Raw genomic sequence first — 26802 nt, forward strand, 5'->3', positions numbered from 1 at the left:
GTCTTAGCTCCATGAGGAATGCTAAGTCCCCAGCTCCACCTTGGCCCGTAGTGCAGATGTCAAGTCCCTTCCTGGCAGCAGTAACAGTGAGGTGATGCCTGCCTTTGAATAGATTCATAGGCAGGAGACATTAACCATGAGGACCTGGAGCAAAAGGTAAAAGGACAACTGATAGGTAAACAGGTAAACACAGGTGAGAACCCCACATATCTTTGGAACACTCACTGACATTTGACATTGGAGGAAGGTATTAGTTAATGAAAAGTGATTTATTGCTGTAAATGTGGCCCCAGTTGTACCCACAGGCTAGGAAAACTTGGATTACTGTTATTTGCTCTAATAATAAAGTATGTCACCCTGGCAATATGTAGAGATGATGACTGTCCAAAGGCCACCTCCCTGCATGTATTGCCTGCCTTCCACGGGCTGAGAGTAGCCATGTTGGAAGGCACTGAGACGGAAGTCCGCTGCCATGGAAACTCAGGTGTAGGATTGCCCTTCCTCTCAGTGGACAGGGTACACGAGAGAGCAGTTTCCCCCAAAACCACCTCATTCTTAGTAAAAGCAAAATGACTGTGCGCGTTCACTGAAAATGATGGTGCCTGGAAATTCGTGCTTGACTCTGAATTTTATAAAATTTCATGACCCCAGTAACTCCTAGACATCTATCTCATGATGCTAATGGGAGATAAGGGTTGCATTTCGCCTCCCTGGGTCTTCTCAGATGTTGTAAGAACTAATGCATGTTAGAATAGCTCTTCAACTAATTAGGTGACTGAAAAACTTCCCCTTTCCTACTGTGAACTAGCTTGTCCTACTATGGCAGTCAGGATTTTCCCAAGATGGTGACTACAAGATCTCCCATCCTGCATGTTTTTCTTTCACTGTGACCTTCACATTCCTCCCGTGGAATGGTGGGAATGTGTTCCCCCTTTTTGAGTCTGTGTGAAACTTTGTGACTGTCTTAAATATAGAGTACAGTGGAAGTGAAACTGCATGACTTCTGAAGCTAGAACATCAAAACACCATGCGCTTCTGCCCAGCTGTCTTGGAACACCAGCTCTTGGAACCCAGCCCCTATGCTCTAAAAAAGCCCGAGCAGCCTGAGGCGAGGTTCCTGTGGAGAGATAGCAAAGCTCCCAGCCCCCTGTCCATCCTGAGCTTCAAAACAATGGCCAACACTGATTAGCCAGGCTGTGAGTGAGGAATTTGAAAGTAGATCTTCCAGATTTTGTTGCAGTCATTTCTTCATGTTGCTAACATACTGTTGTATCTCTAGTCTGACTGCTCATGATAAGGTCCACCATTTTATTTTTTATTTTGTTTATAAAATAGGATTATTTGTTTTCTAAATCCTACCAATTTGTGCTTTAGAATTTGTCTCATCACAAAAGATTCAATTTGGTGACTTAATTCTGGCCTTTGTTGAGGGACAATTGCAGAACTTGAGTAACACAAGACATCATTTTGATGCCTATATCCCAGATATGCTTCTAAAATTATTAAAAACCTAAAGGGAGTCTTTAAGCTAAAATTACCATATCCTAGGATTAGAAAATGATCCCTTATGGTGGCCTGATGTGCTGTAGTGGGGGTGATAGACATAAAAGAGGTGGGAATTTTTATTTATCATGCAAGTTCCCTTCTCATTCCATCTCATTTAATGTGATCATCAAAAAGATATGTCCTTGTACTCATTTGAGAGACTGCTGTCAATGATTTCCCCAATTTTAACTTTGTGAAGCAGGGAAAAAGTAAAGTCTGCTGTTACACTAATTTTACTTATACTCACCTCATTTCAAAACCATGTTATTCTTTCTGCCGCATTTCCACCAGCCATTTTCTTCTGCACCCTGTAGGTTTCCTGCAGAGAGAGGACAATGGGCAAGTTAAGTAAGAGAGATGATTTTCAAGGCTTTTTTTCCTTTTGCTCTAATTTACAGGGAAATCATCCTTGCATGGGAAGACAAGCTGAAGCCCCACATCACTAGAGAGTCATTGTAATGAGGGGAAAAAATGAATAAACAGAATATATTTTATGTTAGTAATACCAAATATATTTGATGGTAATAGTTCACTTATGCTTTGGATATTAATAAAAATGCCTTTTTAAGAAAAACCAAAAGAATATTTGCTTTTATTTCAGGCAGCACTTCTCTTCAATTCTTTTGCAAGTGTTAATTTATATCTGTTACAGCTAAGATTCTATTCTACTGCATATAATAGAAAACCAAAATAAAAGTTTAAAAACACTATGTTTTGTTATTTCAGATAAGAGAGATCCAGAAATGAGCAGACCAAAGCTAGCGGGGCAGCACTACATCAGGACTTCAGACATCTTCTACCTTTCTGCTTTACCATCCCTAACACATAGCTTCCATCCTCAGGCTGGCTGCTAGTGCTCCGACATCTTGTTTGGGATCCTGGCAATCAGAAGAGGAAAAGGGAAAGGAAAATCCATTCAATGTGCAGCTTAAACATTGAGTGACCTCCTTTTAAGAGGCATTCCTAGAAACTCCATATAACAGTCTGTTTGCATGTCAATGGACAGAATATAATCACATGATTATCCCTAGCTGCAAAGGAAGCTGGGAAAACAGCACCACAGCATATAGAGGTCCCTTCCTAGTCCAATTTCCTCCAATGCTTATTGTCTATACTATAGGATTGAAGACCCAACTATGGCTTTTTTTCTGTTGTTCTGGTTCTGTGAGCAAGCAGAATTCTTTACTAAAATATTGAGTTCCTTGGACTAATTACCACTTTCCTTTTACTGTACCCTTCACAGCTCCTAGTATGAGGCTAGAACACACTGCCATACTCCAAAATTGTAGGAGTTCTATTTTTTATTAAAGGTGGAGAATGAATTTTAGATGGTACCTAGCAATCCGATACAATATCTTTAATGTGCGATAATTCATTCATCATATGTATGATATTTTAATGTAAAATACAATTAATAAATATTTTTGGAATGTCTTTTCTGTTCTAGCTGCAAATCAAGAACTATGATGAATGTGCTAAAAGTATATCACATGGTATTAATTGAAACTCAGAAAAATAGAAGAGAGCTATAATCAGTCTTATGTCATAGAGCACAGATAATAAGCATTGGAGGAAATTGAAGAAGGGAAGGACCTCTAAGAGATGTGAAGCTAATGTTTTTCTGAAGTAGAGAGAACCTGCAATGGGAAATGAAAACTATGATGGACTATGATAGTGGTTAATTTTATGTGTCTACTTTACTGGACCACAGGGTGCCCAGATATTTGGTTAAACATTATTCTGGGTGTATCTGTGTGACCTATGATATTTAAATCCATGGACTGAGTAAAGCAAAATGCTCTCTCCAATGTGGGTGGACCTCATCCAATCTTTTGAATGCCTGAATGAAACAAGTCTGAGTAAAAGAATTCTTTCTTGCTCTCTGCCTAACTGTCTTCAAGCTGGAACACTGGTCCTCTTCTGCCTTTGGACTCAGGCTCAGATTGGAACTTACACCATTGGCTCTCCTGGTTGTCAAGCCCATGGTCTTGGACTGAAACTACACTATCAGTTCTCCTGAGTCTCCAGCTACTTATTTAAATCTCGAGACTTCTCAGTCATTGTAATCACATTCTCTGTAGAATCCTGACTAATGCAACAAGTGTGCAATAAAACTCTTAGCACATTGAGCATATTCTAAGCTTCAGACACAGTGATAGGCACAGAATTACAGAGCTAAAATATAAATCCATGTTCCCAAAGTGATTTATGGACCGCTACTAGGAGAGAGGAGAGAAGACCTCCCATGATGATTCCACATGGAATGCTATAGCAGGATGCACAGAGTACAGAAGGAGCCCCTTAGCTCAGCGGAAGTCAAGAGGGGTCTTAAGGGAACAGGGAATGAGTATCTCAGAAGACTTTCCAAAGATGGGGTGAGCATGTGTATAGGTAGACTTGAAGGAAGGTGTTTTGATTTTGCTTGTTCTGTTTTTGAGAGACTCACATGTTTTTAAAGGCTGAAAAGAATAGACATTGAAAGTACTGAAGGGAGGGAGAATAATGGGTGAAGAAAAGGAGGCAGGAGGAGAAAGGATTCAGAGCCTGTGGAAAGAATTTAGCCCATGACCAAGTGCTTGAGCGCAGGGCTCAGAGCTAAACGGGCCGCTCTAGGTTCCTCTAATACAGTAATTCTAGATCCCTAGCATGGAAAAGGAGGCACAGGATGGGACAGGAATCTATCTAGGTAATAAAGACCATGATGTGTCATCAGAGTCCCTGTGCAACATTTCACAGGTACCTAACTGTGACCTACAGAAACTCTCCCTGTAGCGAGACCCAGCAGAGGCCCCAGAGGCATCCCCGTTGCCTCCTTTCCCACTCTACTCTTTTCTATAATGTCTCTCCGTCCACTCAGTGTCAGACCGTTTCTTCTCCCCTCTCCTACAAACAATTCACTCATTTCATAGTCTCACAAACCCAGTAAGTTTCCTTTTATCATTCAGATGTATTGGTCAGTTTGTCAATCATTTGTCACCAGCGACCTGAGTAGTACAATTTGTACTGGGCCTGTGGATGCTGAGCCAAGCCACCTGGGTTCTCCAGCTCTCTCGCTGCAAGTCCACAGATTCTGGCACCTTTGTAAGCTGCAAAGAGGGTGTGGAGTTCCCTACTTGCTTGTGAACCTGTCCCATGCAGATTCTCTGTATCTTGCACTGCCTGTGGGTCCAGAGGCAACTGGGAAGGTAAGAAGGGTCACAAAGGGATTCAAATATTCAAATGATATGTAGTTTCAGGCTGGGGTGGTTTGATTTGTGTGATTTTTAATAAATGCAATAAGGGTGCCATTTATTTCTAACTCTCCAGTAAGATTATTAACTTTTTCTTCCAAAGATAAACTTGATTACATTACTTATTTATACTATGTACATTGCATTAGAGGTAAAAAAAAAAAAAAAAATGTCAGGGTAAAAAAAGTCACATACAGTTTTTTAAAATTAGTGTTTTCTTATCCACCACTAATAACAGATTATTAAAAAGAAAGAATCTTAAATATGCAACTCACCTTCAGGTCTTGGTACTGCTTGTTTACTTTTACACATTTTTTTAAAACTTGACAGACAGTCTAGAAATATCATCTCTACTCGCTTTCAATTTCTCATTTTTATACCAGTGCTGTGCTTTTGTGTTGGGGTCTATGATATATTGAAAGAGGCAGCATGATACAAGTGAAAAAATGAAAGCCATGGAGTGCATATATTAAGTTCAAAAGCCAAGCATGCCTTTTACTAGTTGGGGATTAGGGGTACATAATTAAAGGACAATTCAAATTTCAGTTTTTAAATGTGTAAATACAATGACAAATTTACTAGATGCTCATTATGAACCAGGCACTATTCTAAGCATTTTATATGTCATCATATTTAATCTTGATAACAATCTGATGATGGACTAAGTATTAGTATTATTTTCTCCATTTTAGGAATGAGCAAGGTGAAACTCAGATTAGTTTAATTGCCCAAGGACATTCAACAAATAAGCTAGAGGTCAAAACTACACTCCTAACTCTAAAGACTACCTTCTTAATCGCTGTCTGACACTCTCTAGTATGTAGATCACCTCCATTCCTAGAAATAGACCTTCACAGTAGGTGTCGCCTCTAAATTAAGATGAAGAAATAAAAGTTAGAGAAAATCTCACATCCCCAGAAGGCAAGACCATTAATTTGTATAGTCTTTCAGCCTTTTCCCTGTCCTGGTGCCGTTTCCTTTCTTATTAGAGGATATTAAGCATTGGCCCCACTAGCCCTCTGAAGGATGCAGCCCTCTGTTGATGGGCTGGTAGGAGGGGCCACGATGCTCAATTTAATTTATGCCTTTCTTGTTCCAAAAGGATTGGAAGTGGACTTATAAATTAATATGGTAAGTTTTTCTATTCCTTTACCTTTCACAAAATGCTACCATATGTTATCTCATTCAAACCTCCCAGCAACCCTGATGAAAATGAGACACTTTAAGCAATAGGCTCAAGGTAACACAGTAATTATAGGTAGTACAAGGGGAAATTGACTGCAAACTCACCATGTCTGCGTTAGTTATACTTCTTAGTTATAATGATTTCTCTCTGAGTGCTTAAGTGAAACATGAATACAATAAGAAATGAGTGCTCAATTATTTGATCATGACATCCCCTAGCTTGGAAGCCTCTTAGGGAAGCCCGTCACTGATGACATATGCAGGCTTTCCCACCTATCCCCAACCTAAATTTTCCGACTTCATCACTGCCACTTTCATCACTGCCCTGGCTATACTGCCTCTCTTCAAGCCATGTCAGAGAAGCCGCCATTGTAGAATACAGTGTCACTCCATCCACCCAGGCTTCACTCATTTTCTTCTTCATGGAACCACTCTTGTCCCCTGCCCCATTCTCCACCTAGAAACATCAACTACTCTTTTGAAACCCAGCACAGTTATTATCCTCTCTAGAAAGTTGATCCTAAATTCCTATCCCATCAAAAGCACGTACACAGTACTTTGTAAATGTAGACCATACTTCATCATAATTGTTTGTTTACATATCTTTCTTCCTACTAGAATGAGGGTTTCAAGATTGGCAACCCCCCATTTTAATGCCCACCACCTAACTATGTGTATCTAGTACATAGAGGTGCCTACAGATTGGTTTGGTGGCTTTTGTTATTGCTTTTTAGCTAAATGCATTGACTGCCTACTATGTGTCAGAACATTTATGAAATGCTTTGCCTCTAATAACACATTCAGTCCTCAGAAAAACCCTATGAAATGGGTTCTATAGTTTTCCTTACTCTACAAATGAGGAAACTGTAAAACAACTTTAAAAGATAAAACAGCTTTTCCCAGGTTACCCAGTTAGTAAGTGGTGGGGGCAAAACTCAGACCAGGCAAGGGGCTCCAGAGCCCAGTTTCTTGGCAACTCTTCTGCAGTAACCCTTGGTTAAATGTGTGTTAAATGAATGGACAAACCACCCAAAGCTCTCACAATGTTCAAAATTTGTTTAGATTGATCCTATGCCTAAAAGGAAGTAGGCTGTGAAATCTCAGCAGTCAAAAAGCCTGATTTCCCAGTTCCGCCAAGAGTGATTATTCTCTTCCTCTATAGGAGCCTGCTGCACCATCGCGTCTCTACATTCTCTTTACAAAGGCCTTTGGAAGAACACAGTCTGTATCATGTCCACCGTAATTTGTAGTAGCAATCACTTTTCTTCACCATCCTTTTAAAGACCATGTACGAATCTTATAAAACCTATAATTAGGTCTAGAACCCCTGGTTGGTTTTCCTGGTTTTCCTGGTTGTACTAAAGGTAGCATTTAGGGTGAGAAGGAAGGAAATGGAAAGCACATCTCCTCTGGCATCCCTAGGGAGGCGGGTAAGTAGGGAAACCCCAGGGAATTTCCTTGAGGTGACTCCTGATGTGAGCAGAAGGAGGGGGACCGTTTTCTCCTTCTTAAAGTTGCACAGTATAGAGGATTATATCTTTGGATCAATCCTCCAACTGAATGACGTGCCACTGCAGAGCAGAACTGGATGGTGAATGTGAATGAATTCTCTTTATTTTTCCAAGTCCATGAGAACACCTTATTTCCTTCTCTGTCCAAGTCAATAAGTATTTTGGGGACCCTAAATATGGCAATATTGTCTATGACAGAAACAAAATCGGGCCCCCCTCAAAGAGGGCTAGAATGGGTTGTGGGAAGGAGAAATTTTCATGGAAAAAAGAAAATACTTCATAGATAGGAAGTTCTTTCAGCATTTCATGATTAAAAAGAAAATGAGCTCACTGACCTCATTAATTCTCATGACTTCATACCAAGCAGTTTAAAGCCTGGCAGAATCATACCGCTTCACAGAGGAGTATAATAATGATATACAACATTGAATAAATGCCTACAAAATATCTGATACATAAATACATTATTTAATCTAGTCCACGGGAATCCTGCAAGGCTGGTGTTATGGTCCATTGTACAGTTGAAGAAACAGGCTCACCAATGTTAAGTTGCCCAATTACTAGAGCCAGGGTTTGAAACTAGGTCTGTCTTTCACGGCTTTGGTTTTTTTTCTATTTCACCAAGCTACCTTTTAAAGAAATCATATAAAAGGCAAATAAGTGATTGATGTCATTCTTCCTCAAGGACATGAAAGGAATGTACAAACAGCACAGTCATTTTCTGTTGTAAAATCTTTTAATTATGACCCAAATCACAGTGCTGCAGTGATAAGCTGATTGTGAGCTCACCTGAAGTCAAAGCACTTCACAGCAAGTTCGGTGGCAACAATTCAGCTCTTTTTCTATTAGCAAATAGAGAACCCTGGGAAGGTATGTTTTATCCAACTTAGACCAGAATGTCATAGAGTGAGACATTTATAAGAATGCCAGCAGGAGGGGAAAGAAAAGGAAAAGGTAGAGTTTGCAACTTATTATCTTTAAAACTTCATTTTGGGATCTACTGTTGTTACCTCTCTGGAATAAAATACATCCCTTTCGAGGACTATTTTAGGGAATATTTGCAGGGAGTGGAAAGGCCCTGAATGAACAGGTTAGCAGGATTGTGTGGCTGGGAGCATTTGTCTCATATGGTGGTTCAGTACCATTTCTGCAGCCAAATGAAGAGTCCATGTTTCGGTTGATACTCATGATTCACTAATGGTTGCTTTCCACAAGTAATGAGATGACTCACCTCATTTGTTTCCCAAGGTAGCTGATGGTTTCTGTCATCACTTCCAGTGATTTATTTACCCTTCATCACTTTTAATCTTTGAACATTGTCAGTATCTATAAAACACTTTGGAATCATCTGGACCAAAATATTCTAAGCTTTTCTTTTAAGAGGCTCTGAACCAGACAACACTTCAGAGAACTTCAGTTTATTACTTTGCTTATTCTTTTGTATTACATCGGACATTATATATATATACATATGTGTATATATATATATATAATATTGTGTGTGTGTGTATATATATATGAGACATAATTGTGTGTGTATAAAATATACATAATATGTGTACACGTAAAAAAGATAGGAAAATTCTGAAAAATACCACTGGGATCGCGTAAAGGCTTTCCCAGTTCAACCTGCAGTCCTCAGTAGGTGATAGAGGAGAACGTCCTTGAACAGTCCAAGTAAAAGAATCTTTTAGCATGTAAAAGAGGAAGACACAAGAATGATTTAAAATTTTTAAAAATGAAACTTCTCAAAGAAACTGTACTTCTAGGAGAACCAGTAAAAGTTTTAATTAAGTTCAATATTTCTACTAAGTCACTCTTGACAATAATATATCCCATTTTGAATTGATTTCACTGTAACAACATGACAGGCAGCCTCGTCACATATAGGACCAAGAAAACTCACCAGGACTATGGAATTCACTGATGAATTTCTTCAGAATTTACTGAGAACCTACTGTTGTTATTCTTTGCCCATCTCTATACTCCTAGTTCTGAGCAATGAAAATAGAGGATTGAATGAACAAAGGGTAAAAACTGATCTCCCAAGATTTATAGTTTATTGATTGTACCTCTTTGTCACCAATATGGGTATAACTTCTAACTCCCTCTCTGGAATGGATAATTTATTTACATAATAAAAAATTTTTGTAATTGTAGCTTTAGGCCCAAAACAATAAGTATATCCCATGAGTCTAATAAGAAATAAAAGTATACTCAGTTATTGCCATCAAAATCCTAATATGTAACTGAAGGACATTTGGCTTACTGTGTTGTCTCATTATGGAAAATGGAGGATATGGTGATTTACCATGACAAGGTAGATATCAAAAGATAAATGCTAAAATTTTAATAAAACATTCAAATTTTTCCCACAAGTGTACTGGATGTATTCTGAGTATTGGGCTCATACTTTAGAGACTTGTTGATGGCTAATTAATTTCGTTCATTTAAAATAGAAAAGAGGTGGAGAACAGGGTCCCAGTGACTGAGAGTGTATTTGCAAGTCTGAAAGACACAAGAGAAATGCAGATAACTTTGAGTTTTCATGAAGTATTGCAGGCATTGTTAGAGTTTCATCTCAGCAAAGGACACTCTCAGTACCCAAGGAGTGTGTTATTTGATCCCTCAGTAAAAATGTGAGAGAAACAGCTCTGCTGAGGAGGACTCAGTAGCAGAAGCTCTGACCATGCTGACAGCTGATTGTGTCTGTGAAATCTGGGACAAGATAAACCTAAGAGTTTGAGGTTGGCTCTCAAATGGAGGGACGAGTATGTAGCAGAAATATTTGAGATATTCTTTAGAGCTAGATGATATAACTGTGGATTTGTTCATTCCAGGTTTTAATATGTAGCCCCATGTTCCTCTGGACCAGAGCTCAATGACAGTAGGTGAGGGCAAAAGCTAGATTGACCCTGAGCCCATCTTTCCTATGTAAGGAGATTGCCAGGTTCACAATACAGCATCTCGAGTTGAGGGGTCAGGTGGGTCAAGGTTTTTTGAGAGCCATAAGGCTTGGAATAATATGGGTATTTCTATGAAGCTGGGTGCTGATGCTCATCATTTCTGTAATTACTGTATTTCTCTTCTCCATTTCCATGGGCCAAGCATAAAGTGTGCAGGGAAGCAACTACCTATATGTGTTCTATTTACTCAAGTTTACAGCTATTGTACAATACTGATTAATCCTCCCTTCTCCATGACACTGAGGCAGTAGCATTCTAATGCCATCTTTATTATCGTTCGGCAGATCCCATACTACTGCATACAGAAATAGTGTAAATCATGGAACTAGTGTTAGAGGTCCATAAAATGCAAGGTTATGAATATTTCATTACTATACATTTTATTTCCCTGTCTATTCTGCATCTCCCAAAATGTTGTTTGTTTATTTATTGGCTCACTCACTGTTCACCAGGAATACTTAATTCTTAATATAAGGTATGGCCTGAATTGCCGACCCCAGCCTTCTGGCCCGAGCTACATTTGAAAGCACTGAGAGATATTTTTGTTTTTGGTTTTTACTTTTTTTCAACACACAAATACTTGACAGCCAGGTGACCTCACTAACATATATTTCAGCTTCTTCGTCATCACTGCATTGATTTGAAAGCCCCACAAATTGACGCCCAAACATTTCTCCTGTGAACTACGGCTGTGTATTTAAATTTTTCTTAACGCCTCATTGTATCCGTCTTTGGCTGAAGTAAACAGTGAGACTTCGGCTGCAGATCTTGGCAGTGAGAGACACATTGTCCAAGTGCAATTAGCTTCTCTCCCTGCATTGGTACAAATGATTCATATGAATCAGCTGGTCCTACAAAAGATGCAGCCATTATCACCTGCTTCTGGATTCTCCTTTAACCACAAAATTCATATTAGTAAATAGCCAGAGGAATTCAATCTTAGCAAAATCAGAGCCTGAATGCCCTGCATTAAGGTGCTAACTTCTCTTATGCCATAGGGTATAGTAGATATTAACACAACTCTTTGGTACAGGCTGCAAAATATATAAAATGTCATAATTATATCTGCAATTCAGCAACGAAACAATTTTCTCCCTTTCTTCACTGTCATCAGCATAATAGCAGCCTATGGGATTTGTATTTTTCTGGCTGTGAGCCCTTTTATGGGCTATAGAAAAAAATACAAGCAGGTTAGTTTCACAGTTCTAAGAAGGCCTCATGACAGAAATATTGCTTCTAATGTTATTGTCTCTTTCTAGCTTGTAACCAACTCTCTTTGGGTGGAGAGGTTTCTGTGCTGATGCAGCATCACTTATGTTTTTCTGATAAACCTTATGTTCCCTTTCTTCTCCCACTCTTCTGGATAGGGAAATAACCAATTTTCAGGATCATGCTATGTCATCTATAGAGAGGGGACTAGTGAGAGGGGAATGAAGTCAGGAGGAGGCATGTCTCCTAGGCTTCTCCTGGAGACATAAAAGAACATAAGAAAGATGCATTCTGAGTGAATCTTCACATCCAGTTTATTTTGCTAGTCAAGACAAATATCACAGCTTATATCTAACATTTGAAATTCAGGGCCAAATAAAATGATGGATTAATAAGTCCAAGGACAGAATAATAGAAGGAAAATGTAGAGAATAATGCCCACGTCAATCTGAAAGGGACAGAAAAAAAGCTGAAATGGAAAAAAAAAAAGTATACCATAGCAACCTTACATTAAAAACTCCGCTGTAGTTATGCTAAATATTAATTAATGTTATGCAAGACCCTCCGGTACTATTATCTTCAGAGCGTTTGAGGGTCCTTTCGTTATGACCTACGCTATGGACACCATGAAGTGAACACCAGGCTAAATGTTTCCTCTGTCATTATTGGTGATAACATTCTGTGCGCATTCACATCCCCCATCACCATCTGTGATGAGGCTAATCCAGTACTTTCTGCATGAACTGTGATAATGCCCAAAGCAGCAAGATGGAATATTATCAAGCCTGGGGTTACCAATGCAAAATCTAATGTAACAGAGTTCATTCCTAGCAAATAGGCTAAGGATGGAATTTGCTCGAATCAGCTGTACAGACACCTGTAACACTCTTTGGGGTGGCGCACTCAAGTGACCATTTCTTGGAACAGTATCACATCAGTCACAGGAAGCCATTCTGAATACAGTTCTACAGAACTGAGAAAATACTCTTTAGCCAGGAAGCAGCCCTTTAATGAGAGTTGAGGTTATCTGAATTCTGTTGTTGTCTCAGCCACAGACACTGATGTAGTAATATTGTTGGCTATTCTGTGACTCGGTTTCATAAATGGTAAAATGTAGAATATAGCCTTTCTATATCAAAGGAAACCCTCTAGGAATAAATGCAATTTTAAAATCTGTAAGTGGGCCAAAGATCCCTAGAGACAGTTTGTTGTATTTTAAAGCTAAGCAAACAGAATAGTAGTTTTACAAGCAACAAATAATTTAGATTGTTATTTAAATAGAATTGTTCAAGATGTTTTATAAAAGGAATTAACAGAAGGGAAAGCCTGGAAGTTAATGAAAAGGACTGTAAAATAGAAAAACTGTCATACATGTTAGACCCTTCTTGAACTTTAAGATTACGATGAGGAGACCATAGTTGTGCTCACATTTAAGGGGGAAAAAAATGCAGCCTATGAAAATTCAAATTTACAAACCAGATCAATTAAAGAGTGATTATTCACACTATAAAAGGATTTATCACTTTACAAATGGATTCCCTGCAGGGTTCCATTTTAATAACAGCTCTCTCAGTGTTAGGAGTCACTGCCAATTAAAAGTCAATCAGAAGTGAAGATAAAGTGCCTCTGCAATTAAAATGTATGTCAATGGGAAATCATTGTAGAGTTACAAAAAATCACTTTACATACAACTTTTAGGAACACAGAATTTTTTTTCACAAGCCTTTATTGAGCACCTACTATAAACTCAGCTGGTCCTGAAAAGTCACTGCCACCAGATCTCAAAAATAGAATAAATGGTGCCAGTCTTTGGGACTTCTATAATGTGATTGCAGCAGTGCGGTACAGGGGGGCACCATCAACATTTTTGGGGGGTGGAACAATACTTTCTCGTGGAAGTCAGCCCTGCACATTGCAGTCCTCGTTCATGAAATGCCAAGGAAATACTTGTCATTGTATCAACCACGAAATGCCCTTACATATTCCCCACATCTTCTGTGCCACCCACACCCATACCACTACCGAGACCTTTGTGATACTCAAAGTCTGCCTTACCTTTGAACAGTAGTACTGGAGGACATCTTTGAGGCCAAGTAATTCAACTTTTTTCTTTGTTGGTAAGGGGAAAACTGAGGCAAAAAGAAATGAAGTGGCAAGTCTTCTAATGCCCACTCCGTTGATCTATCTATTAAATAAATCTCTTTGGAGAAAGTAAAAGCATTTGATATCTAGTCTCCGAGCTCAGCTTTTTTCTATGTCAAACTTTCTCCTCATGTCTCATATTTGCCTTGATCATCTCTGCTCTCTAATCTCATTTTCAGGAAAGGAGTATTCTTACTCTTTGTCAGGTTCAGCCTCCACCTGTTCCCTGGAATCTCTCTTCCCAAGGGCTTTCTTCTTCCAATAGTAGGACTTTAGAACAGAAAGTGGGAAACAGAAATCTCACCCAATGAGGCCAATGGCTCCAAGGAAGAAGTTCTCTAACTAAAGAAAATCTCCACTGGGGACTTAAGGAAGGAAGAAAGTTTGGAACCTCTGTGTGGAGCTTGATAGGCTGTAAAAAAAAAAAAACAAGAGGAAAAGTGGAAATGTTTTATTATACTTGATTCTGCTAGGGTTCAGCTGATGAGCCTGAACTAAATTGTAACTGACCTAATCAGCACTTTTTCATTATTTTCTTCGGCAGCTTTCAACAGTCTAAGAATGTGAGAAGAGAAAGCCCTCTTGGAAGTCATTCATCACTGATGAACAGTTGAATGTAAAGAGAATGAGGGATTTGGATATAATTGCAAACACATCCTTGAAATGGTTGGCCAAGTGCTCTGTACTAGAGACGCAAAGTGATAAAACAGGTGATCTGGATCCCCCCAGCTGGAAAGCTTCAAGGAGCCAGAAGGCATTTTGACATGCTAACTCTGGTGGTGAGAAAATGAAAGAAAGGGTGGTGGAGTTTCCAAGAAGGAGGTCAAAATTTCAGGTCTCAAGTGTACAAGTTTTTTGTAGTTGTGTTGTCTCTGGTATGAGCAGCTGATAGAGTTGAGGCCCAGTGGGAATCAAGTTAGTTATTAAGAGAAATCTTAAAGCCCCTAAAAATGGTATGGAAAGAGAGAATAAGACAGGTGCTGAAGTCATTTTGTAAAGTAAATGGAAGTAAATTTGAAAAAAAAAATGACTCAAGTTTCCATTAAAATACCTCTGGGACAAAAGATTACAAGAAGATATGCAACAATTCTCAACTGCCTTCATAGTATAATGCATTTGAGAAACCTAAAATAAGCCTTCATTTACTCATTGAATTTATATTGATGTCATTACTATTCAATCAATAGGTAGATATTTTGGATACAGTGTCCATAGTATAAACAATGTGAATATCAACCCCATGTCAAATATTGTACTAAGTACTATTTTGCAATTGGGAATCAATAGGTACCTGCCCTTAAGTTGTTTACAGTGCAGTGAAGTAAGACAAAGATTCAATCTCAGCAGATTGTCATAATACTGAATGTAGGCATAGGCTCATAGAAGAAATGCCTGACCAAGTCTCTAAAATAAAGAAAGTCTTCCTGGATGAGGCAACATGTAAGCTGAGACTTAAAAGATAATATGAGTTAAAGAAGTCAAAGAGAGAAGTGATAGGTGTTGGCAAAAGGAATTGTAGGAGCAAAGGCTCAGAAGCTGTGCACACAGAAGGAATTGAAGGTATGGTGGTGACAGGAAGTTAGACTGGCAGGGAGGAAGTGGTAAGCACTATATGGGCAAGGACCTCTTGAATCACTCTAAGGAGTTGCCATTTTATCCTGAGAGCATAGAAAGCAATTAAGAGGTTTTTACACTGGAGAAATGATAGGATTAGATCTGCATTTTAGAAAGTTCATTCTCATTGCCATTTAGAGAGTACATTAGTTTGAAGAGGGCAGGCCTGGATATATAAAGTACAGTTCTACTAAGTTATTATGCCAGTGAGAGAGAGCGAAGACTGAAAGCTAACACCCAAGACTTTGGGCTTATGTAAACAGAAAGGCAGGAGACAAATCTCAGACATTCGAGCAGTTGCTTTTGGTGAGGGGAGTAGGAAGATGACGGTCCTATTTTAAGCATGTTGAGTGTGAAGTGCCAATGGGATATGGAAGCCAGTATGGTTAGTTGGCAGATGTGAAGTCAGATTAGGTGAGGGGTCTGACATGGACGTGGAGACATAGGTGTCCTTCAGGTAACTGAAGCCCTGTGAAAGGAAGAGACCCACCAGAGACAATGAGAAGAGGGTATGGCAGGAATCCTGAGTAACTCTGTATGTAATAACCACTCTAGTAATTCAGGCAAAAGATTGTGCTGTCTTGTCATCTAAAATATCATAGCCAAGTCATGGAGGCTAGGTGAAAAGATATGGGTGGGTTTGGGGAACATTATAGAGGCGATTCCAAACGCTACAATTGTGAAGCCCCAGGATGTCCTTAATTACAACAAACGCTTGGGTGACCCAAGCGCTTTAGAAAGTAATCTTGTTATGTTTTCTACTTAGTGAATGATGAAGCCAGTTCAGGTATCCCCAAACAAAAGACACTGGTTACTAGCAAAATTCACTGCTGCTACTATGCAAGGGAATTTTTTTTTTACAACATTTAGGGGTTGCTGCTAAAATATTTGTAGTATATGAAAATTGTGAAGATGCAAGCCATAAACAGATGGATAATTTTACACCAAAGTCAAATATTCATTACCACGCCACCCTCCCCCTTCCCCCCCCCCCACATACACATATACACACAAATATATCTCAGTCTGATCTGGTAATTGGCTTTTCCACATTGTTCTCTATTTGGTAAAAAAAAAAAAAAAAAAAAAAATCTGGTTCTCTTGATCTTCTTAATGGCCATAGGGGAGAGCCTATGCATTCTGGAAAACCTAGATATATTCTCTTTATTTTTAAGCGAAGGCACCATCCATCTGGCATTCTGAAATCCAGGTTGCTGAATCTCTCTTCCCTAGATTTCACCCCATACCTCTTTAGCAATTCTATTTTCTCCGAGTTATTTTCTCAGTCTGGAGATGTGGCAATTTCCCATTCTCAAGTCATTCCTAACTGGCCTGACCCTACTCAGTATTGTATCTCTGTGACTTCCTGTTTCTGCTCAAACTAATTCACCTTGATTTTCTGCCCACAGACCCTATATGACTAGCTTTTTTTTACATTCTAACTCCTGCCTCCGCACTCAACTACTAACTCACTCAAAGCTCCCCCAACCAAAACCAAAACCAAAACCAAAACCAAACCAAACAAAACCTTTAAATTAAAAAATCGGCATTTTAAAACTTTACCTCTTCATTCGATAGTTACTTGAATTAGGAGAGTTCCCAGTTTTGTCATCTATAAAATGGGGATAATACATGCCTGTAACAATACCTGGCATATGGCTCAGTAAATCTTAGCGTCATTTTTATCATTAACTCGTGTTGAAGTCTCAGCTCCAATATTCTCTAACTGTGTAATAAAAGGTAGGGCACCTTCTCTCTGAGCCTCAGTATTCTCACTTGAAAAATGGGAATTATAATGCCTGCCTGTCTCCTAGAGTTAAGAGGCTCCAACGGGAGGTAATAACAAAAATACTTTGCATGTTACAAAACTTTTGTAACAAAAAAATGTTACTTTTTTGAAATTTTCTTTGAAGGTAGTACCTTGCCCAGGTGTAGCACCAGAAAACCAACAATGATTGCACGGAATACTAACGGGGCCATGGAAGAGGTAAGACAATTTGGCTTGCAATTTTATCACACAGCTGCCTTTGATAACCCATATTAGAAGAGTAATTAAAGATTCTCTAACTTTTATTTCAGGTTAAATTCTCAAAAGGCTATACATCCGAACCACGAACACTTAGCTGTCAGTAAAATGTCTCCTGAATTATTTAATAATACAAGGCTATAACAGTTAAGAATTAATATATGAAATGGCCATGTGCAACATATTCTGCCTCATTTATAAGTTTTCTATTGAAAACATTTGCCCGTTCCTCAGTTCAGTGTTTATAAGGATCTACACAACAAATTTCAGCAAAAACTTAATGTTAGGTTTGAATTTAATGCCTCTTATGTACAATTACAATTCTACCTATGATACAGTGAGCACTTATATAACATATTCTCTCACTCTTTCTTAATTTTTTCCTTATTTTGTTAAAAGGATTACACATGGTCTGGAACTGGCCAGCTGACAAGGATTTAGGCTGCCTGGGGACCATCTATTCATTTTCCCCTCTTAGAGAAAGTCTGCTTCTTTGTTTGGCACATCACTCTTTTCCTCTGCTTACTCAGGATTTCTGCTTATACCTTACCTGGCCCAGGTGCTACTTCATGACCTTGTTTTAGCTTCAACTCCCATAACTAACTAGACAAATTTTTTTCTTTTCTGCAGTTTAAATTCCTGAGGGAAGGGATGTGATTGCCTCAGCCAAGCATTTGCACATCTGTTTGGGCAGAGCCCCTCATGCCAAGCCCATCTTGTTTGCTGGCAAACCAGAGACAGGCCACCTGGAACAGGGGACTGTTCCCAGTCCAGCTAGGATGTGGCAGAGCTGCTGATCCAGACATGCTGTGCAGGCAACTTTCCTTACTGAGGTTAGTTCTTTACCTTCTTTTTTACTTTTGTTTGTTTTCTGTATAAGAAGTTTATAATGTCAACCTCTAAGCCTCTTTTGGGTTAAAGACTTTTTTTCATGAATTAATATATTGACTTAGAAACCTTTTCAAGCAGACACTAAATCAAATTATAACTTGCTTCTCTTTTGAAAAATAAATAAAATCTAGCTTACTGAGAGATTTTTTAAAGAATTCTAATTAATCAAGATTTTATTATAACAAAAGACCACATAATCCACAAATAATAGGGTACCTGTATTTGTCAGTGGTAGTGGTATGAGACATTGTGCCCTTCTACTTTCCAAACTGGGATCTTAATGTCCTGAGTGATGGGTATATGTGGTGGTGCGCTGGAATCAGTTCGTACTAACTAGCTCACAAGTGTTGGTTGTTAGATGTTTAGGAATTCTGTGAGCCGCTTATTAAATATAGCCATTATTAAAATTAAGTTAAATCAACTCATAGTTAAGCAACCTACATTTAAAAACAAAACTAATAAATACTCGATACCCATCACTTCTTTACTTGTTTACTACATTTTACTCTTACCTCTGCTTTTGAGATTACCGACATCTATTGTATTTGTACTGTTTAAATGCTATAAAATGTTGTGCTCCTGTGCATCTTCTCCCAACTTCATATCCAGTGACATTATGTTGGCAGCTTGAATTCCAGGCAATGGAAGTATTTACACCATGGAAATAGACGTATACTACAAATCAGCCCTTCTCTGATATCCCCACCCCCTTCCTGACAGCCTACTATTAAACATTTACCAACTTTTAAATTTGCTCAAATTTGCAACAGTTTTTGGGGTTGGATTAAAAAGTACTTTTTAAATGGTTGGGAACCATTACTCTAGTCCTGAGTTATTCAATTTGTTTACTGATAACACAGCGTTAAAACTTTTATATATCACCTAAATTTAGCGGTCCTCTCTGAAAAATCTCAGAATGTATTATTTTTTGGAGGGGGTAGTTAAAGGTCTCTGAAGCTTATAAATATAAACTGATAGATATGTTCTTGTACAAAATGCCCACCTGAGAATAATAGTACATGCACCTAATGATGGAGTTTCAGCTTCTTCAAACAATTATGACTGATGTTTAAATTCAATGTTTTACTGCCTCATCCACTATGCATTCTCCTGAATACAAATGAAGAAGTACACTAACTTTTTAGTCCACATTTTTAATGCATGATGACCTCATTAACCACCAAACAAATTAATCCTAATTATAACCTTTTGAAATATTACCGCATTAATAGGATGTGGAAGAGAATAACTGGTCGGTTCTCTCATTAGTGCAATGTATTTTGTCACTGAAGAGATTGCCAAAGTGGTCAAATGTTTCAAATTCTCTTGTAAGACAACTGGACAGAGTAACAGCAAACAGAAAAAATATATATATATATGAGCTAATCAGACTTGGAAAAAATATGTTTGGGCTGAAAGAGGAGGGAGCTTTGTGAGTCTGGCAAGCAGGCAAGGTGGGTTTGCCATAAGTCGATTTGTATGATGAGCTAAGGAGCTTCCCAGGCAGATCTCGTTCGAATGAAAAAGAGAACCAAGCACAAGCTCAGTCAGGAACAGAGCCAGGAAGGGGTGATTATGAATACATCAGAGCATCTGTCACTTGGATTAGCTCCTGGCCTAGTCCCCCAACCCTATGTCTGAGTCCTGAGGCGAGCAAGAGTGATAACCTGCCAGAGCAGCAGCTGGGTCCATGCAAGGCTACATTCCCCCTGGTAAGGTGACTGGGATGGACAGATGTGTCAATATCAATGAAATAGGTAGAGGTAAACATCAGACAAGGTTCACACACCAACCACAGAACCCAGGGAGCCTTATCAAAAGAACAAAAACAAGGGTAATACATGGGAACTAACTTGATTTATTTCTGAATTATTTGGATATGCTACCTAAGAAGTCTTAAAAAATCAAGGGAAGGGGAAGAACTTGCAGAGGCTTAGAGTTTTGCAATAGTGGATGGTGACAAAAGCTTATAAAAAAGAGTTGCTTTTTCTGTCCTGTTAAGAGATTCCTGGTGCAGATACTACTCACACAAAGCCAAGAGCACATTCTCAGCCAGCCACCAAACTGTGAGTTGATTGATGTCATGGAGGTGCATATCAATGCTCATGGGCTCTGCTGGTCATTAGATTACTTCCTGAAAGAAAAAGAAAGCCATTTTTCTAACTTCGGTGGAGTTTCTGGAGGCATGTGAAAATGCTTACTATTCTAGTTGTGATGCTGCAAGAGAGTCCACTTTCTGGATTGAAGTGCCAGTGTAACGAACTCTTTCATTGGGGAATTTGGGTACCACCTTGCGTACTTGAAGTAGGAGCCACTATGGCTCCTTGAATGATAAGCTCCTTTAAGAAACATGATGATGATCTTGTGTTCTCTCCATGAACTGATGAGACTGTAGGGAGGACAAAGACCATGGAAAATCTAGGCTGGCTCTCAGAGAATGTACATAGGATGGTTAAGCCTCCTTAACCCAAAAGAGGCTTAGAGGTTGACATTATAAACTTTTATACCAACACCTGTCAGGGCAGCACAAATTACAAAAAAAAAAGACAGCCTTTTTGGGTGGTCACATTGCAAGGAGATATACCTTTCTCGGGCTGGGAACTTACTGGGAGCTTAGCTTGTTAAGCAGGTATCAGATTGCCAGTCCCTGTGTGCAATTGTGCATTGCACAAAGTGCAGAACTCTCTGGAGTAGTTCATCAAAACATAATGTGGTACGAGAGTGGGAGTTCATTGAATGCACCCCATGGTAAGAACCAGGAATGAACTGGGAATGGATATGCTTTTGGAGGTATGAGCCAGAGGTTTTGCTTGAAACTGAAACAAAAAATGTATGGCTGGAGCAATAGCCTAGGGAATTAGCCCTTCCATCTGGCCAGACAGTATGTGCACAGCAGTACTTTGCAGCTCCAAATAACTGCCAGTTATAAAGAATACAAAAGGCCCAGGAAAGAACTTTTTAGAACCAGAAAGTGTCACACTTATGCCTGAAAAAAATCATTGCAGACCTGGAAGAGATCCTGAAATTGATGGAGGTCATCTCCTCATGGGAGAGACTAGGAAACCTACTGGTGTCCTGCTGCCATAAGCTGTTCCAGGGCCCTAAACAAGGGGCAGCCTCATGCATTGAGGGGCTTTACTGCACCAGTGATCCCGATAGGTGAACCCAGAAGGAGATGGAGACTTTGACAGAAATGACATAGATACACAGAGGGTAGCAAATGAGAGAAAGTTATGTCCACTGCGGGGATCAGACTTGCCTGGGCACATGGGGAAATTAGAAAGAATAGGCTTGTCAAACTTATATCTGCATGACTCTAAAGACAGAGATCAATGTAGGGGAACAGAGAGCTGGACACAGAGCATGCTACTTGATAGAGGAAAGGAATAGTTCTGAGAGCAGAATGATGATTCTTATTGTACTTTTTCCCCTGGCTGGAACCCCATATACTTGTGTAACATAGATCTGAAAGTGGCCTTGTCAATAAGACCTGCAAGGACTGTCACTAAACTGTAAGACAGTGGTCACAAGTAGCCACATTTCTGATCCCATACATAGGGCAGTGTCACAAAGGGGGCATTCTCCCCTGGTTTATAGAAATCCCTTGCGGTTTGAGCACCTGAAGGGGTTATGGAGGTACAGGTCTTTGGTGGCTTCCAAAGGAGTTGATGCTGTTCCAAGGCTGTGAAAAGAGCCATACCCAGCAGAGTTGACCCCAGGCCTGGGGTCTCAGTGGGGCCAGCAAATAGGGCAGTACCCATCGAAGCAGCTGCAAATGAAAGAGAGGGATATAGCCACATAGTAAGAGATGGATTTATTTGTGAGCGTATACGACCTGACACCTGGGACCTCCAGAGATGACTGGGTGGGAAGATGAGAACTTTGTGGAGACCTAATATCCAGCATTCACAAGCCACAGCATGAGCCAGCAAAATCTAAGCAATTAAAGAGTCTTACTTCTGAGGAAACACATGTATTCTCTGACAATTAGGAGAACAGGTAAAAACCAGGATTAAATACATAATCAGAAATAATTTTTAATTTCTTAAAAATGTTTACCTTTTTGAGCTCGAACTTAAATCTAAAACTATGCAGGCCGGTTAAATAAAAGTTCATCATTCCTTACCCATTATGATCAGGCCTCACTCCACTGGCCGTTTTTGTCCCCTGAACATGCTGAGCTCATGCTTACCTGAGAGTCTTTGCTTTTGCTGTTCACCCTCTCTGGAATGTTCTTCTTCAAAGGTTTGCAAAGTTGACTCTTTGTCATTCGGACCTCAGATTAAATTCCTCTTTCTCAGAGAGGCTTTCTCTGACTATACAGATTTTTAGTCCATCTCTCCACCCACAGTCACTCTCATATTATGTAGTTTTATGTTTTTAATGACGCTTATTACTAGCTGAAATTATATTTTTTTATTTTTTTTATTTTTTAAGTTTGTTCGTTTTTTGTTTTTTGTTTTTTTTTTTTTCCTATCTCCAACAAAATATAAGTACCAAAATCCAGGAAACTTGTCTGTCTTATTCCTAGCTGCATTCTCTAGCATATTAGTACCTGGCACATAGTAAGTACTCCTCTAGAATTTTTTGAATCAATTTGAAACATTCATTGTCAATATCCCTGAAGTTGGGCAAATTACTTAAGATAGGTCAACATAAAAAACAATGTCTCTAGACCCTTAACCTTATTCATTTTTTCACGTAAATGAGGACCAGGAAACATTCTGCATCAAATTTAATATGTAATCTTGACTTGTTTATATGTGTTGACAGATCATTTTCAAATTCATGTCTCTAACATCTTTGTACACTAACATTTTTCACATATCAATACTTTTAACATTCATTTTGCTAGAGCATCAGATGTCTCTACTCTTCTGAATTTGCTTTTTGTAACAAGTGCTATTAAAACAGCGCATCACTAATGAGAATTTGTGATCTATCAGCAATTTTTAAGCTAGCCATTTACTCCATTAGCAACACTAAAACCATCTGTATACTTTATGGAAACTCTCACCCTCAAAATTATGCCTTTTTAAAAAATATTTGTAACTGGAAACTCTGTTTCAGACAAAATTCAAGTCTCTCTCTTGTATTTTAGTAACTGCATACCCACAGGGATTATGTTTAATGTTTTCTAGTCCTTTTAGGTGGCTAGATTGACACCAAATGAGCTTCTAAGACACTCTGCTGAATCATCTTCTTAGGATATTTTAAGAATAGAACAGGTAACTGCCTGTGTTAGATGAGATGTCATAGCACTTAGAAGCTAGGGATAGAAACCAACACACCGCTTGAGATTCACTGTAACAAGGTGATTTTTCTACCTTGAGATAATAATTAGTTCTCCAAAACCATCTTAACAAACAAAATTATCTCAAGGAGAAAAAAAAAACAAACCTATATTAATCAATATTGGGGAATATATATATATTCATTGGGAATACAACAAAGTGAATATCCGATGACTTTTCCTGATGAGTTTGGCACTTTTAAAAATGTTGCTGTTTTTCCTTTTTAATGTAAATTGTCCCCTAGTAACTAGCATGGGGTATTTCTGAAATTCATTTACTGCCATTTTGCTGTATTGTCCAACAGATTGTTTCTAGTACCTTCTGATGTGTGGCAGCTGTGTTTTAACAATTCCAAGAGCACCATATGAAAGTAATCAAAGACATTAACACAATAGTGTCTGCAGCTCTGGAGGTATTTCCTGAACATGGTACTGCTGGGCCATGCAAAGCTATACATAAATAATTTTTTTTAGCATGCTGAAGTATTCTCTAAATATCTGTAGAACCATCATATGTTTGTATTTGTGGATTTCTGTTTTCATGGACATAGCTATCTACAAAGGGCAATTGTACTAAAATCTGCCACTTTTACAGAGCACAGACTATATAACACTTTAATCTATACAAAGTGATTTTTCAGATTCCCCAAGGAGGAAATAGTTAAAGTTTAGTGTTTTCTCTGATATAGTGTACCCTGGGTAGAGTAGTAATAGCTAACTACATAACATCCTAATGTAAGCCGTTATTGGAAAATGTTTCGCATACAGTATTTTATTATAGTAAGACTGCACTGTACTTAAATATCCCTGGATCCCCTCCAAACCAAAAAGAATGTAGTTAGGTTACAGAATACACTCATTCAGCAATTGTGTCTTATAATAAGTGAGGATTTGAAAAGGATTGCTTTGTTTATTATAAAAGGTAGGAAGAAATAAAGTAACCTGAAGAAAGTATACTTTCAAAGTAGTTTGTCAATAAAACAATATGTTGTGCCATCATTTTTCATTAGCTACCTTGCTGATTGCCAATTCACGAGTTTCATATAAGCAAGGTATCCAAAAAGTAAGACTCTAAATGTGGCAAATGCTGTCATAAGTCACATTTCGAGATTTAAGTCTAGATTTTGCCGTATCCAATGTCACAACGCTTTTGTGATCTTTATTGAAAAATATAAACTCTTTCATTATTTGACTATATATTCCAGTATTTCAGTGGACATGAATGTTATAGATGTAGGTATGACTATAGACTTAGAGAGAACATCTAACATTCCATTTTAGTGTACTAACATCTCTTTCCTTGTAAGATGAAGTATTCTTTCAAAACGTACTTTAAATAAGGGGTTCGAGGGCTCGGTGGTAGTAGTCCAGAGCCAGCATTTATTTAACATTCCATTTCTCCCCAGTGGCCACTACAGACAGAGCCTCAGTGTGCCTGGCCCATGTAGAACTTTCACTCTTAATTAAAATGGTGACACCAAAAGCTTTTAATGATTCCCCAAATGCCATTATAAGGCACAGGGTAAATGTTAGAGCTGGGGCCCATCTTTGGGAAATAGCTAAAACTTGGAAGTAACATTTTCCACACTGCTTCATCCATGACCTGCCTTTGGCCCTCCCCCAGGACTTCACTAGGCACTGGGCCACGTCTAACCTTAACTCCTTACTGAAGGAAACTCTTTGGAACATCGAACACCAGAATAGTACATTTTTTCCAAGAAAAAAAAATGTTTAAACTTTCAATTTTATCTCTTTAATTCTTGACTTTCTTCTAGATCTAATTTTATTACTTCTTTACCAAGATAAATATAGAGAAACCATAAAAGGAAATGTCCCCTCCCTGCACACACCACAGCACCGTGAAAAACTCATACATTATCAGTCCTCAGTGGAGTGTGCATTTCTTGAGCACTTACCATGAGCAAATGGCAATGCTAAAGATTTCTTTTTAATCTAGACTTAATCTCTGCCCTTATAGTCGTACATGAATGTGATCTAATAGAGATTGAGATGGACTGATTGATAGATAGGCAAATGGATGTTGCTTTGAGAAGGAAGAGTTAGGATTGTCTACAATATAGAGGCCTTACTGTCTATTTCTCTCATTTCCAAGCCCTAACTTTGCCCATTTTCCTCAAGCAAAGAAAATTAGAAACAATTCCTGAAAAGTTGCCATTTAATCAGCTATTTTCATTTACTTCACAAATTCTTTTGAGGATACTTAAAATATGCAAGGTGGGAGAGATGCAGAAAATGAAGAAATCAAACATGCTCTCTTCCAAGAGCTCACTGTCTAGTAGGAGGGCTGGGTGTATAACGGAAGGGATTTTCACCTGGCAAAAATGCTGAGCAAAGGCTCTGAGGTGGGCCACATATATAAGGTGGACACTTGTATAGTATGCTTGGAAATGAAAAAGTTTAATCTGCAGTGTCTGAAGATTAATCTGCATGGAGAAATAATGAGTGGAGAAATAAAAGAGGGTCTAGGAATAGGAAAAAGGCTGAAATGGAAGCCTTGATCCAAATTATAGATTTTGAATTCCAGGATAAGGTTTGGACGTTGCATCCTAAGCCATAGAGGGCCTCTGGGAGCCTTGGAAGGACAGTAACCAATGTGATCAAACACCTCTCTTCCCTAGTTACTGCTGAGGAGCTATTCAATTTAAAAACTTAGAAATTATTCAGGAGACTTTTAACAGCATCGCCAACATCACCCCAAATTTTTGAGAAGATGGTGGTTTCAAAACTAACAAAATCAGAACAAAGAAGATGGAAATGACATTTGAAACCTATATTTCCCCCCTTTAAGGAGCTATGTACATAGTCATGGCTGGTCTTAGCACAATCATAGATTAGAAAAGTTTGTGTTGATGTGTCTCCCACTCACCCCACCACCAGCCCTTCTCTAGCCCCTGCATCTCTACGTATTCATCTTCCATCCCAATTCACTAGGAAGAAGACAGCCAGCTCTCCATGCTCACCTAGCCATTAGTTGGCTGAGTGAGTGCTTTAATGGAGCTAAGAGGCGGGGTATTATATAAAATTAGTGTTAGAATAACTAGAAGACTCCTTTTGGCTGTGATTCATGAGAGACAGATTTAAATGTTTTTCCCTTTCCTTCCTCACCAATGCAAACTTCACCTGATTACTTATCTGTGAAATTCCTGAGAACTAAAGCTCTTTTAGTGCC

The sequence above is a fragment of the Rousettus aegyptiacus genome, unplaced genomic scaffold (assembly GCF_014176215.1).
Source record: "Rousettus aegyptiacus isolate mRouAeg1 unplaced genomic scaffold, mRouAeg1.p scaffold_m13_p_3, whole genome shotgun sequence".
NCBI lineage: Eukaryota > Metazoa > Chordata > Mammalia > Chiroptera > Pteropodidae > Rousettus > Rousettus aegyptiacus.